The following is a 15,577-nucleotide window of genomic DNA, read 5'->3' as shown; positions in this document are numbered from 1 at the left end:
ACATTTCATAATATAATTTTGACTCAGAAAACTACTTTAGCTGTACACATTATAGATGCAATTGAATTACCATTTAGTTCTTAGAGTTTTCTAATTACCTTCATGATGTATCCAATGATCCTCTTTTATAACTACATTTAAATTTTTACAAACACATATTAATTTTATTGCAATTTAACTTATTTTTACTAATTGTAATTAGAGAGCACCGTCTCAATGTCAGTATATACAGGAAAATTGGTGAAAATCATTGTTTTGGTAGTACTAAGGTTTGAACTCCAGACCTCACACTTTCTAGGCAGGCACTCTACCACTTGAGCCACTCCACCAGCCTCTGAAAACTATTTTATGTGCCTATACCTGGTGAAATTTTGTAAATGTTCCCTCTGGGCTTTAATGTTTTGGGGCCTTGGGGTGTACTCCACGGTACAGTGGATGCTTAGCATACACAGGGCTCAGGGTTTGATCCTCAACAGTGCAAAAAACTTTTTTGAGGTACAGTCTTTTAATGATTATTAGTTAAGGCTGATTCATATGCAATTCAAATTGTCAACACTTTACTAACTTTATGTTTTCCTAATCACTTTTGGAACACAAAATTTGCCAATTTTCCTTCTATTTCCATGGATGTTTGTTTTATATGTGTTAAATATCTGAGATTAACTTACAATTAAAATGTTTACATTTCCCTGGTGAATTAACTTTTTATATTTATGAAATAATTCTATTTATAGAAATTTTTCTTAAAATTTTTTGTGGCACTAACATATCTCTTATGGTTTTTCTTTGAATAATATTTGTCTCAAATATTTATTTTCATTTTATGATTCAATAAATAATTCAAATGTTTTACCATTTCTCTTATGAATGAAACAATTAGTAATTTTCATCCACTCTGACAATTTTGTGTTTTAAAGGGCAAACTAAGCTTTTCCACATTGATTGTAATTACTGAAATAGTTCAGTTAGCGTTAATTGTTCTATTACTTTCAAAATCATTCCTCAAATTATGTTTTTATTCTATTCTGTTTTATAGACTAATGACTTTTTATAAAAACAAGTAAGTAATATATTTTTAAGTTAAATTTAGTTTTATTAAGTTTTGTACATATTAAGTTTGGAGACATGTCCCATGGAGTGATATTTTTAGTGTATATTAATTATAAAAAGTGTTCACTGTGTATCTGTATACATGTGTATAATGTACTTTGATCATATTCACCACCTCTGTTAACTTTGTGTCTTACTCTTTCTCATTCCTCTCTCTCCTTTTAAAAACCATTTTAATTGATTTCTTTGTTATATTTTCATACATGCACATAATATATTTAGATCATATTCCCACCCATCACCCTCTTCTTTCATCCCCCCCACCCACTTTTCTGCTAGTTTCCATACCAAACAGCTCCCATGGGAACTTATGGTGAAGAAAATATGTAAATCGAATCCTAAGAGTGGTAAGCCATTCTGTTTCCAACTAATCGAATGTCTATGATTTTCTTTTTACACCTCATTTACTTTGACTTTCAAAACTTAGGATTGAGTTTAGACAACTGTCTAAACAATACTAAACAATCCTGAGTCGAAGACTTTTTTCCTCAAAAGTGCTACATGTATCTGCCTCTTTCTACTCACTTCCTATCAATATTCTAGATTTCACTTCTGGACTCTGGTCAATGAGTTGCATGGAACATGGTATGATCCCCAAATCTTGAACTGTCAGGGAAGTCTCCACATCAAACAGACCATGTACATCTTTCTTCACTTTGGAGTCTGCAGGTAATTCAAGTCCTTCTGGTCCTTTCCACTTCACTATGGGCTGGGATAACCAAACAGAGGACTGACAGAGTAGCTGGATGCCTCCTCCAACATATCCCACAATGGAAATGAGAGGAGTTGAGCCCATCTCTGCAGAATAAACAGAGAAAGAGTGAAAACAATGGTCCTATCCCAAGGCCACAGGTGTCATAAACCAGGTTCATCAAGCCATCCACAAAACAACTTAGCCTCTATTTGTTTTTCTCTCTCTTGCACACATGAAGCAAATGAATGACTATTAGAGTACATCATAGTATCTTTGAGGTGACATTTGTACCCTGCTGTATCACATATATGTTGTTCTCTAGATGGAAAAGAAGAAGAGATAGAGAAGCATTCCAGGAAAGTAGCAAGTATTCACCATGGAATCAACAGTGAATATGCTAAAGTGTTTTCAAGAAATACTTATTAGCATTTTGTATTTCTTGACTGAAGTGTGCAGGAAGAGAAGGATTTGAAATGATATCTGAGGCTAGCACAGAATCATACTAAAGCATGGAATGAATGCACTGACCCAAGGAATGTGGAGCATACCTTTTAAGCACTACTATAGGCCTATTGACTCATTTCCATCAGGTGGTAGTTATGACTTGATCATTATCTTAGAGAGCTACTCTGAAGCATCATGAAATAGGTTTCAGGGATTCCTAAAGAGAAGGATGGCCAGCCAGCCATGTCATTGTCTCACTCAGATGAGAGATGAAAAGGGCAAGAGATGTGGAAGACTATTAGAAAGGAGAGATGGGCACAGGAATTGTTTAGGAGTTTAATTCAAAGGACTAGTTAAATACAGTGAGGGTTTAGCTTAACTTCCATTTCTTATTTGGACATTAAGGATAGCACTCGTTATAGAATTAAAACCTATTTGATTATTTGTTATTATCCATCTCCCCGCACCAGACAGAAGTTTGCCATTTTAGGCAATTCCCTATGACTTGCACAATTCACACAGTCTTGTAAATGTTAATAGAAGGAATGGATGAAGGAGTCATGTAGATTGTAAGGAAGGGGTCCATTTAACACAGTGTAGACTCCTCTCTCTGATCATTTAAGTAAAATTGTAAACCCTGGAAATAACACAAAGGGCAACCATAGGGCAACTATGAGAAGGGAAAGAGGAAGGTGAATGGCAGGTGTCCAAGGATGGAAGGAACAATACTGCAACTGAGAGCTTATTATCTGCTCCCTACACAAGAGTTGTCTCAGGCAGTCTCACTTCTCCCCAACAGGACTCACCTAGAGATACAGGAAGTCTCACCTGGAGTAGCAGATCCTATTTCTAAGGGCAGCAATAGAAGTACTCAGTAAGAATCCCAGGCTTTGCAAATTATCCAAGTATATGGAAACAACAAAAGCTGTTTAAAAATTGTCTTTACATGATCCTATACCTCAAAGACCCAATAAACTCTACCCAAAAAATCCTACACACCATAAACAGCTTCAGCAATGTAGCAGGATACAAAATCAACTTACAAAAGTAAGTAGCCTTTCTACACACTAACAATGAACAAATTGAGAAAGAATATAGAAAACAATTCCATTTACAATAGCTTCAAAAAAATCAAATACTTAGGAATAAACTTAACAAAAGATATGAATGACCTCTATAAGGAGAACTACAAACCTCTGAAGAAAGAGATTGAGGAGGACTACAGAAGGTGGAAAGATCTCCCATGCTCATGGATTGGTAGAATCAACATAGTAAAAATGGCTAGAGTACCAAAAGCAATCTACATGTTTAATGCAATTTCCATCAAAATCCCAATGACTTTCATCACAGAGATTGAAAAATCTACTCTAAAGTTCATTTGGAAACACAAGAGACCACAAATATCCAAGGCAATATTCAGCAAAAAGAGCAATGCTGGAGGTATCACAATATCCAACATCAAATTATATTACAGAGCCATAGCAGCAAAAACAGCATGGTAATGGCACAGAAACAGATATGAAGACCAGTGGAACACAAGCAGGACCCGGATATGAATTCACACAGCTATGCCCACCTTATTTTTGACAAAGGCACCAAAAACATACGATGGAGAATAGACAGCATCTTCAATAAATGTCACTGGGAAAAGTGGTTATCTGCCTGCAGAAAACTGAAATTAGATCCATGCCTATCACCCCATACTGGTATCAACTCAAAATTGATTAAAGACCTTAATATCATACCTGAAACTCTGAAGTTAGTACAGGAAAGATCAGGGAATACTCTGGAAGCAATGGATATAGGAAAGGACTTCCTCAATAGACTCCAGCAGCCCAGAAACTAAGAGAAAAGATGGAAAAAAGTGGGACTACATAGAATTTAAAAGCTTCTGTACAACAAAAGAAATAGTCTCTAAATTGAGGATACCACCCACAGAGTGGGAGAAAATATTTGCTAGCTATACATCACAGAAAGTTCTGATAACCAGAATATACAGAGAGCTCTGAAAACTAAGCTCCCCAAAAATCAATGAACCAATAAAGAAGTGGGCAACTGAACTATACAGAACTTTTTCTAAGGAAGATATCTAAATGGCCAAAAAACACTTGAAAAAATGCTCACTATCCCTGACCTTAAAGGAAATGCAAATGAAAACTGCACTAAGATTCCACCTCATTCCTGTTAGCATAGCTATCATCAAAAACACCCAAACATGAAAGTGTTTGATGTCCCCACTCCAAAGGAACTAATACAGACACCTTAAAGCAACAGAGGTCAACACGAGAAGGGGATTAGGAACCAGTATAAAGATCAGTTAGAGATGAATCAACTTGGGTTGTAACATATTTGTACATGGATCAATGCTAGGAATCTCTCTGTGCAGTTATCCTTAACTCAACTAGCAAAAATGCTTTGTCTTTCTTATTATGCTTATGTCTTTTCTTCAACAAAATTAGAGATAAGGGACGAACAGGTTCTGCCTTGAAGCAAAGGGGAGGGGGGAGAGAGTTGGGGGGGGAAGGGGGAGAAATGACCCAAATAATGTATGCACATGTGAATAAATAAATAAATAAAAACACCTCCAACACACATATTGGCAAGGCTTCTGGGAAAAAGGACCACTCATACACTGCTTGTGGGAATGCAAGCTAGTGCAACCACCCTGGAAAACAATATGGAGGCTTCTTAAAAATCTGAACATAGATCTGCCATATGATCCAGCAATCCCACTCCTGAGGATACACCCTAAGGAATGTGACTCAGGTTACTCCAGAGGCACCTGCACACCCATGTTTATTGCAGCACTATTCACAATAGCCAACTTATGGAAACAGCCAAGTGCCCCACTACCAACAAATGAATTAAGAAAATGTGATATCTATACACAATGGAATTTTACTCAGCCACAAAGAAGCATGAAGTTTTCTCATTTGCAAGCAAATGAATGGAATTGGAAAACATCATCTTAAGCAAAGTTAATCAGGCTCAGAAGGCCAAAAAAATCACATGTTCTCTCTCATTTGCAGATTACAGACATAAAACAAATGCAGAAATATTATTGGATATGGTCACAAACTAAGGGGAGAGCACACACACACACACACACACACACACACACATGGGAGGAACAGGGTAAGGAAAGGAAACATAAAGCTTGAAAGTGTTTGATGTGCCCACTGTAGAGGAGCTCATACAGTAATCTTAAACTGGCCGAGGCCACTATGGGAAGATGACCAGGAAGTAGTGAAGAGGTCTAGTAGAGATGAACCAATGTGGGTTGTAATACACATGTGCATGAAAGCAATGCTAGGAATCTCTCTGTATAGCTATGTTTATCTCAAACTAGCAAAAACTCTATTTATTTCTTATTATCTCTTATGTTTTATCTTCAACAAAATTGGAGAGGAGGGTAAAACACGTGCTGCCTGGAAGTGAGGGGGGCTGGGGTGGGGGCGGGGGGCAGGGAGAAGAAACGGCCCAAACAATGTATACACATATGAATAAATGTATAAACAAGTAACAAAAAAATTGTCTTTGAACCACATCTGATAAAAGGAAAGATCAGAATCTAAGTACTAAACCTAAAACAGTCATTTGCTGATTAAATAAAAGCTTTAAATAAGATCTAGCGTATTTTGCAAATACCCCTATGCACCCCCCACCCAGTATAACAATAATAATAATAATAAATCCAGTGTATCATGACATAATATCTAAAATGTCCACCTTTCAAAAGATATCATCCATTGTTCTAAAAACCAGAAAAATATCAACTTCATTGAGAATACACAATAAACTGATACCAAAACAAAATTATTCCAATGCCAGAAATTATCTGACAAAGAGTTTAAGTAACAACAAAAATGCTTCAGTAAACGATTATAGACCAGGTGTGGTGGTGCATGCATGCAGTCCCAGCTATTTGGGGGTGGATGTAGGATTTTGGTCCTTGGCTATCCTAGGCAAAAGCATGAGACTCTATCTGAAAAACAAGTGAAAGCTAAAAGGGCTGAAGACATGGCTTCAGTGGTAGAGCAATTGCCTAGCAAACACTAGGTCCTGAGTACAAAACATACTAAGAATTATTATTATTGTAATTATTAAATAGTAATCATAATTATAATTATTATATTAGTAGATAAATGTATTGATGATTATAATAGCTCTTGAAATATGAAAATTTAGAAGAGCTTACATAAATATTAAAATAAAAATCATGATATTCTATAACTAAAAAATAAAATAACAAATTAAAATGTGCTGATTGGGATCCATGGTAAAGTAGATCTGATAGAGGAAATAATCTGTGAACTTGAATATAGAGCAATAAAATTTACTGAATTTTAACAACAAGGAATCAAAACATCTTTAAAAATATGCCCTCAGGGGACTGTAGGGAAATATCAAAGTATTCAACATTATATCATCAGAATCCCAGAGGACAGAACATACAATGAAGAATTCTAAAAAAAAAAAAAAAAAAAAAAAAAAAAAGCAATTATTGAAATTGTGCCTGACAAATTTTTAATTTGGTGAAAATGCATAAACTACAGCTCAAAAAAGCTAAGTGAATACTGAATAAGAAAAATCAAAATTAATTCACACCTGGACTTAGTATAGTTCTACTATGAAAAACTAAAGATAAGGAAAAAGTCTGGAAAGCAACCAGAAAGAAACTGAATTATATGTAAAGAAATTTCCTATGGAATGACAGAAATCTTGGAGGCCTAAAAAAAAAACAGCCCAATATTTTTAAACTGCTGAAAGAAGAGAACTGTCAGGACATTCACCTGTTGGAGAAAAAGAGAATTTGTTTCAATCAAACAAGCCTTAAAGGAGACTAAAGGAAATTTCTCAAATTGAAAGGAAATGAAAAAGAAAGGAATTTTAGAATATCCTTAAGGAATAAAAACCAATGAAAGCAAGAAAAATAAAGGTACATACAATAGATCACCTTGAATTTCTTATGATTTTGATGAATCTGATACTGAATGTATGTATATCTGATGTGATACTGAATGTATATATAAGAAATTGTCAATACAACATTAATTCAAAGGTAGAGAACATAAAGGAATCAAGAAAAAGTAAGGCTTCCACATTAACACAAAGTAAAATATTGATAAAGTCAGTATCAATAAATTGTGATAAATTTTATGTACCATAATATTCAGAGAAACTGCTAAGAAAACTGTACAAAGTGATATGCTCAAAAACATGGCATAGGGGATGGATATATGATTCAAGAAGTGGAACTCTCGCTTAGCAAATGTGAAGCCCTGAGTTCAAACTCCAGTATATATATATATATATATATATATATATATAATGCAGTATTCAGATATAAAGAAGAATGAAAGTGTGACTTTTGCAGGTAAATAGATAGAACTGAGGATCCTCATATTAACAAAATAAACCAGGTTCAGAAGCACAAATGTTGAATGTTCTCCCTCAAATGTTGAATTTAGACATGAAAGACAAAGATAAATTTGTACACAAATAAATATTTGATCATATATATGCATATATATATATATATAGTGGAACTGTTTGCAGAACTTAGGGATGTGGGAGAGGAAAAGAGAATGATAGTGAATAATATCCAAATGTACTGCTCCAATGTATAAAGATGGCACAGTGAACACACTGAAAGCTCTTGAATAATACAGTGGAGGTAGAGAGACACAGGGATAATAATAGAGGAAAGAAACTAATAAATATAAAAGCAGAAATCAACAAAATTTCAAATAGGGTAAAAATAAGAAAGTAAGTAGAAAAATATGGTTCTTCTTAAAATCAGTAAGATTGGTAAGCCTCTAGGAAAAGTGACAAAGATGAAAACAAGACTATAAACATTGCAAATGTCAGAAATAAAACAGGAAACTTCACTACAGATCATGCAGTCATTGAAAGTATAATAAGATATACTAGGAAAGATTTTATACTCATATATTTGACAACTTGGAAGAAATACACTAATTCCTTGAAAACCACAAACCACCAAAACTTAGTCATGTTGACACATGTAATCTCAATAGTTGTATAACCACTGAAAATGTCTGATTTATAACTTGAAATGTCATTTTAAAGATTTTTAAATTTCAAGATTGTTTCAGTGGCAAGGACAAGAAAACATTTAAAGAACAGTTATGTGTTCAGGACATTGCTCAGATGGTAGAGTCTTGAGGCAGTCTTGAAGTCTTGAGTTTAAACCCCAATACTGTCTAAAACTAAAAAACAGTTTTCAAAACAAAGAAAACTCATAACACTCAAAGACAATAAGAGGTAAAATAAAGAACAGCTATTGACAAATTTACACAATATTTCCTAACAAGTAGAAGAGAAGAAAATGCTTGCAGATTCATTTTGGAAGGCAAAGTCTTTGAAAAATATTAATAAATCAATTTAAGCAGTCCATATAAAAATTATGTAACATAACCAATTGGGAGTTACTCTAGGTATGAAAGGTGATGCAACATTCAAAAATCAATTTATATAATCCAACATATCACAAAACTAAAGAATAAAATGTATACAATCATTTTATGCATTATAAGTATTTTTCAAACTTCAATACCTACTCATGATTCAATGTAAGATAATACAGCACATTAACAGAAAAAAGGAAGAAAAACAAGTGGTTATCTTATCTGGTGCAAAAGAAGTCATTTGATAATATTCAATACATTGTCATCTTAAAAATACTCAACAAACTAGGAAGAGAAGGAATGTTTCTTAACATAATTCGGGCCATATGTGTCAAACCCACAGTGAACATCATGCTCAATGGGAAAGAGCTAAAATTTTCCCTCTAAATCAGGATATTGATAATGATGAACACTTTTTGAAATTTCTGTGCAAGAGAACACTGGAAGTTTCAGCCAGAGCAATTAAATGAGGGAAAAATATGAAGGACATCTAAAATATAATGGAAAGCTTAAAATTATAACATTGGAAGTTAACTAGGTCATGAGGTTGGAACATTCATAAATGGGGATTCCAGGGACTTAGTGCCTTATAAAATTACAATGGAAAGTCCATAGGTTGCAACCTGAAATAAGGGTTCGCACCATAATCCAACCTTACTGCATTTTCAACTTTTAGACTGTGAGAAATAAAATTTCTGTTCTTTACTAACCACACAGCCTATAGTATTTTGTTCTGTAATCTCAAAGTTGCAAAGATATGCTTTGAATTAAAAGGAAAAAATCTTAAACATACACTTATCATACTTCCCAGTAATTCACACTTGGCCATTTTTCTGAGAAAAATGAAAATTTATGTTCACGGAAAATCCTACTCATGATTGTATTCAGCATCTAAAGGGTGAAGTATTGATATAAGCAACAATTTTGATGGATCTCAAAGTCACTAAGCTGAATGAAGAAGCCAGTCTCAAGAGGTCACATGCAGTATGACTCCATCATTAATAACATTCTTGAACTGTCAAAATTACACTGATGAGCAGATTACTGATTTGTGGGGTAGAGGATGGTGGTGATTGAGGAGGGTGTGACTATAAAAGGGCACCAGAGAGAGAAACTGTGGTGAAAATTTGTTCAATGATGTGATGTGGTAGGTACATGAATTTACACACATGATAAAATGATAGATCTCTACATACAAGACATAAGAAAGGGCTCACAAAGTATACTGTCTGCTAAGGGAATGATATAGAAATCATCTCTTTCTGAAAACTGTTTATAAATTCCAGGATGATTCTACAAGACAAGGAAGGTATGAGTTTTCTGAAATCAGCAACTGACTTGTTACCTGCAGTTCCCAGATGGCCTCCTGCTCATGACTCTGGGAGCTGAACCAGCACCCATACAGGCCAGCATCTGAGGGAGTGACTTTCTGCAGCCTCAGGAACACACGCCCATCCACAATGAAGTCCTTCACCAGCTCTGTTCTCACTTGATAGGCTGGCATCTACATATATTCCTTGTCTTCCCCATCCTGATAGAGGTGAACTATGTCAGAGAAGTGATCTTTGAAGAACTGCACTTCCATGGCCTCAGCATTTGTCTCAGGAGACAGGAAGCAGGAGAACACTACATCCTCTCCCAGAGAGACCCTGATGGGCTTCTCTGGTCCATTTACCTGCCACTGTCCTGTGGAAAGAAACACAAATGGTAACTGAGCAAAACCCATGTCAGTGTGTCCTGTGCAGGACTGGGGGAGGAGGTGACATGTAAGGGGTAGAACACTAATCTTGATCTCCTTACCACACTGCAGAACTTGTACCAGAGTATGTCTTTACACTTGACAGAACATATCCACACGAGCTACCTCACTTAGTCCTCAAAGATCTCCCTAGACGTGTATCATATTAATATTCCCATTTTCAAGATGAAAAACTATGCTTCAGTAAAACTGTCATGCAGATGAATGAAGGCAGTTTGCAAATGCAGACCCACTGACTAGAGGAGATTCTGTTCCCACATTCTCTTCCTCCTAATATCTGCCTCATTAAAATTCACAACAGCCCATTTTCCATCTTTACTTAAAACTAACAACCATCCCTCTTCTAATGATGCAATGAGGTTTGGTATGACCATAAATCTCCAGTTTTGGGCAATTAGTTTCCTTCAAATGTGAGTATGTTTTGTAAATATTTTATAGATACAAGGAGAATGTATATAATGTACATCCTACTCTGACTGTAAGTCAAACATGCATTGATGCTTCCTTGTTTTGTTGTTTACTTGGTCTGTCAACATCTGAAAGCTGTACTATACACTATGTCAAGGAAATTTTCCAATATTTATTTCAGAAATATTTCTTTTGGTGCTTTCAAACTGTGACATAAACTTCCTATAGCATGCACTTTTACACGTGTGTAATAAGAGCTTTCTAGTTCGTTATTTTTGTCTAATAGTGCTTGATTTAATCCTTTACTGACATGCCTTACCTTCGTTTTGCCCATATTTTCTTGACACATCTTGTATATCATCTCCAGTTTTAAACTTTCCTCATCATCTGGTGTCAAGAGTGATGATGATTTGTTTTCTGAGAGTTTCCCTGCACATCTTTCATCTCCATGTGGACAGGGTCTGTTTTGCTCATCATTGATCCCATATGCAACACAGAGTATGAGTTTCACAAACAAGGGCTACAAGTGTGAACAGTGAGTGCCGTTTTCCTTTTTCACTTGCTCATTTGTTTGTTGATCATTTTAGCAAGTTTCCTGATTTAAATTATACTTACTGCTCTGTAATAAATTCCTTTTTAGAGAGCTCACATATGGTGGGGGCCCACAGCCTTCAACTTCTTTGTACACAATCTCTTTGACTTGAGACATTTTTCTCATTTTAATTCTCAAGTATTTATTGACTAATTTATGCATCTAAGTGTAGGTGGTGCATATGAACAGGAAGCAAGACAGATTTTATATGTGAATACAAAATAAGTGAAATTTTTTATTTTACCACCAATTATTTCTAATTTAAACATTTTATATATCTTTCTGGAATGTATTTCACACATTTTTAAAGCATCAAAATCAACTTATTAGATCAACGTTGGCCTTGTAGGGTGGTCTCTCCCAACTAACCTGAAATAGAGGAGGCTGAGTCCTGACTCTTAATATGCACTCAGCCTCTGATTTCCCTGAACTGGGATGGACAAGCCTCATACCTGCTAACAGATTCATCCTAGGAAACTCGCCTCTCCCCTCACTCTGCTGAGGGCATCCTCTCCTATTTGGAACATATTGATTCCAGGGGTAGAAAAGTTCACAAGTCCTGAGATTTTAACAACCTTGAGGGCACATTTATTATAATGAGAGGCTGTAGATGATGCTGAGCTGCTGTCTAAATGAGTCCTCTAAAGGTTCCTCAGAAAGTCCCCAGTGGGCCTGAGTCCCAGTTGCTGTCAGTAGTAGCTTGCCTTTCAGCACATCCTCCATTGCTTGAGGCTTCATGCTCCCACCCTTTCATTTGGTTTCTCAGAATCACCTCCTAAACAAACTGCCTGCAGATCAGCCCTTGTCATTGCATCTGCTTTGGAGACATCACACGTGGTGTGGGCCCATACCTGTCAACTTCTATGCGCACAATCTCTTTGACTTGAGACATTTTTCTCTTTTTAATTCACCAGGATTTGTTGACTAATTTATGCTGGGCTGCCCTTGCTGCACTTGACATTTCTCTTGACTGTGGCAGCATTCTCAAGTCTTTTACTGTTTCTTTAACTGAGGAGCTCTGAAAAACACTGATGTTGAACACTGAACCGAGGGAGTTTTGTGTTACAAAGTCATGTAATTCTCTAACTTTCCTGTTGGGAATGTGATACTAGCTCCATGTCATAACAAGCAAACTAACACTTTGAAAAGTTCTGAGCCACAATGTGGAAATGTGGTCGTTTCTATGCAGTGCCTGAACTGAAAACAGCAAGGAAGCAGAGAAGCTCATTAGAAAATGGGTGAGAATGAAGGTAAATGAGAGGCACCCTTAAGAGTAACATGTAGATTTTGTTGTGAAAACCTATAAATTGTTATAGCATTATTATTATTTTTGGTTTTCTTGGGGTGTAGAACTCAGTTCCAAGCCTGACAGGCAAGCATTCTCACACTCAAACCACATCCCCAACATTTACACCAAATTTTTTAATTGAAGCCCACCAACAGGTTAATAGATAAAGAAAATGTGATGTATATTCACAATATATTTGGGTTTACTCATAAAGAATGAAGTTATATTTTTTGCAGGAAAATGGAACTGGAGATATAATGTTAAAAGAAGTAACAGAATCAAAAAGGCAAATATCATGTTTTTCTCTCATATGTGGAACTTAGAGAGGAAAAGAACATGAAAGCAAAATGGGGAGAATTTTTAATGTAGAAAGGGAAAAGGAAGAGGGAGAGTGGGAGAAAATTGGTAATAAAGGAAGTGAATATGATCAAAGTATGTTATGTGCAAGTATGAAAATGTCATAATGAAATCCATTATTTTACATAATTAGCATAGGCTAATCAATCAGCATGTGTTTTAAAATTAATTTTTAGAATTTTAATTGTATATCTTTATGGGGTACCATGTGACAATTAGGCTGTACATCAGAATAATTAATATTCCTCTCTGTAAAATTACCTTGTGTTTGGAGACTCTGGGTCCTTTTTTATAGTTATTCATAAAATATGTAATGGGTTATTGTGGATTGTAATTACACTATTGTTATGTAAATTAAGTTTTGAATGCCTTTGTTCCCATTTTCTTACTCTTATTTAGTAAAAGAGACACAGGTAGACAGTCAATGGATGGATCCTGCATAGAGGGAAGGGTAGACTCAGCTGAACCTTATACAGCTGAACACTGACTGCCCAGAGTCCTGTGGCTACTCTAACTCCTCTTTTTTTTTAATCAACTACTTAGTATTTCATCAAGTAGATTTTATTTTGAATGGTGACAGGGAAGAGAAAGAAGACTGGATTTCTGCCCCAAATAAGACACATTGAGTCAAATTCTAGACGTCTTTCCTACCTGCAGGTTACATATCACAAGAGTTTCTATCTAAGCATGCCCAGTTTAACCATTGTCACTTTTCCTCAAGTGTTTTCTTCTACCATGGCACTCAAATTAGAAAGCTAGGTATTCTAGAGAACCTTCTTGCTTAAACTCTTAGACTTCATCATTGACAAGATCTAATTTGTTCAACTCCAAGTACCTGGTGGGTTCCCACTACAGTGACCTCTTTTCAACACTCTACACATAGCATTTTTCAGATACTTTAATGGTGTCTACAGTGCCTAAATCCTTCCCACTGCCCCATGCCTCCCACAGCCCCAGGCATTGGTAAATTCCAGGCTTGAACTAAGAGAAGCCAGAGAAATATAAACAACAAAAAATGCATCTACCCCATTGTTCTGCAGTATCAAGTAAAGAACTCAAAATGGACAAAAAGAGGTTGTCCTGGATAGCTTACCTGGCACCTGCCTGAGAGACTGACAATGAGCATGAGCACAAGTGCCATGGATGTGTTCCAGTGATATGATTTCATGTTTTGGAAACCAGACACAGCAGGGACGGATGAAAAATTTAGTTATAAAACAGTTCAGGTGTACACACCTGAACTGCCAATAAATGTTACAATGTAGTATTTCTTAATTCAAGCATATTTTGAAACTCTCTTGTTTACTTTATTCTTTAAGCTGTACAAGTATAAAATCCATAAAGTATCAACAATCTTATTAATGATCTTTTAAAATTTTTCACAATGGCTCCCTCTTCTCTATTGTTTTATTAGCTTGAAGTTTAGATGAGAGGTTCATTTGCCGTTCTTCTAGCTGTCCTGTGCATTAGCACTCTCTCTTATGTGCTTGTTTGATCAATGAATTTCTTAGACTTTCTGCTGGAATTAACTTAAGAGTGCGCGATTATTGTCATCAGTAAACTAAGTCAATCTTCAAGTGGTAATGTCATTGTTTTCTTGCTATGTCATTAGCTTGATGATTAAAGTACAAGTTTGGGTTAAAACCAAATTGGCTTTCATTATTAGGTTTTCCAATTATTTTAGTTAATAATTTAAAGAGCTATTTAGAGAAATGTGAGGTCATACAAAACTCACTAACTTTTATGCTCTTAAGTGACAATTACCGAATTAGTGAAGTTTATTTTCATTATGCTTAATATGGCAATTTTTCACTTCTATTAAAAAGGAATATTCATTTACTAATTAAAGGTAAATGACAGATAAGACACCAATTCTATTTCAAGAATTTTGACTAAGTGATATGTTGCACAATGAGTTTCTTTTTTAATGGAAGTCTTAATTTACTTACCTTTTTTTTAAAAAAAAGGCTGGTATTGATATGGAAGATTTGTGTAGGTCTGAAATCCCCCACTCAACCTTGCTTGCTTAGGTGATTAGCCAGAGGGAGGATTAGTATTCATGAAGCCAAAGAATAAACTTCATGGACAACAAGGGTGAGCAAAGTGGGAGAGTTTACTGAGATAAAAAAGTCGGAAATAGTAGAGCCTCCAGGTCTGGGAGAAATCTGAAGATAGGGTGCCAGAAAAGTGATGTGGTGTCAGGTGTTTGTTCATTTTTTCCGGGGCATTGCTCAATCTCTATGCTAACTGAGTGTATAGGAAGCAGCATTCTGGTTGGCTGTGCCTGCAATGTTCTGACTGGCCATGCCCTAATCCTCATACTGTCCTTATTCTGGTCAGTTCTGCTTTTCCTTCTTTCCACTCTTTAAAGTCACAGGGAGGTCATAATGGAGGGTTCCAAGGGTCTTTCTGTCTCATTGCCCCCTCTGAAAAAGTAACTCTAACTGCCTTTATAGAAAAAGGACAATGACCACTCTTTGGTTGCTTTGAGCTA

The 15,577-nt window shown here is 35.6% G+C and overlaps 1 pseudogene; it reads right to left on the bottom strand.

Moving 5' to 3' along the window:
* LOC109679452 (butyrophilin-like protein 8) overlaps positions 1-15,577 on the bottom strand; it is a 62,744-nt pseudogene that overhangs the window by 30,304 nt on the left and 16,863 nt on the right.

The sequence above is a fragment of the Castor canadensis genome, chromosome 16 (genome assembly GCF_047511655.1).
Source record: "Castor canadensis chromosome 16, mCasCan1.hap1v2, whole genome shotgun sequence".
Taxonomy (NCBI): Eukaryota; Metazoa; Chordata; class Mammalia; order Rodentia; family Castoridae; genus Castor; species Castor canadensis.
Note: the sequence above shows the minus strand (reverse complement) of the source record. Positions and strands in the feature narration are given on the sequence as shown.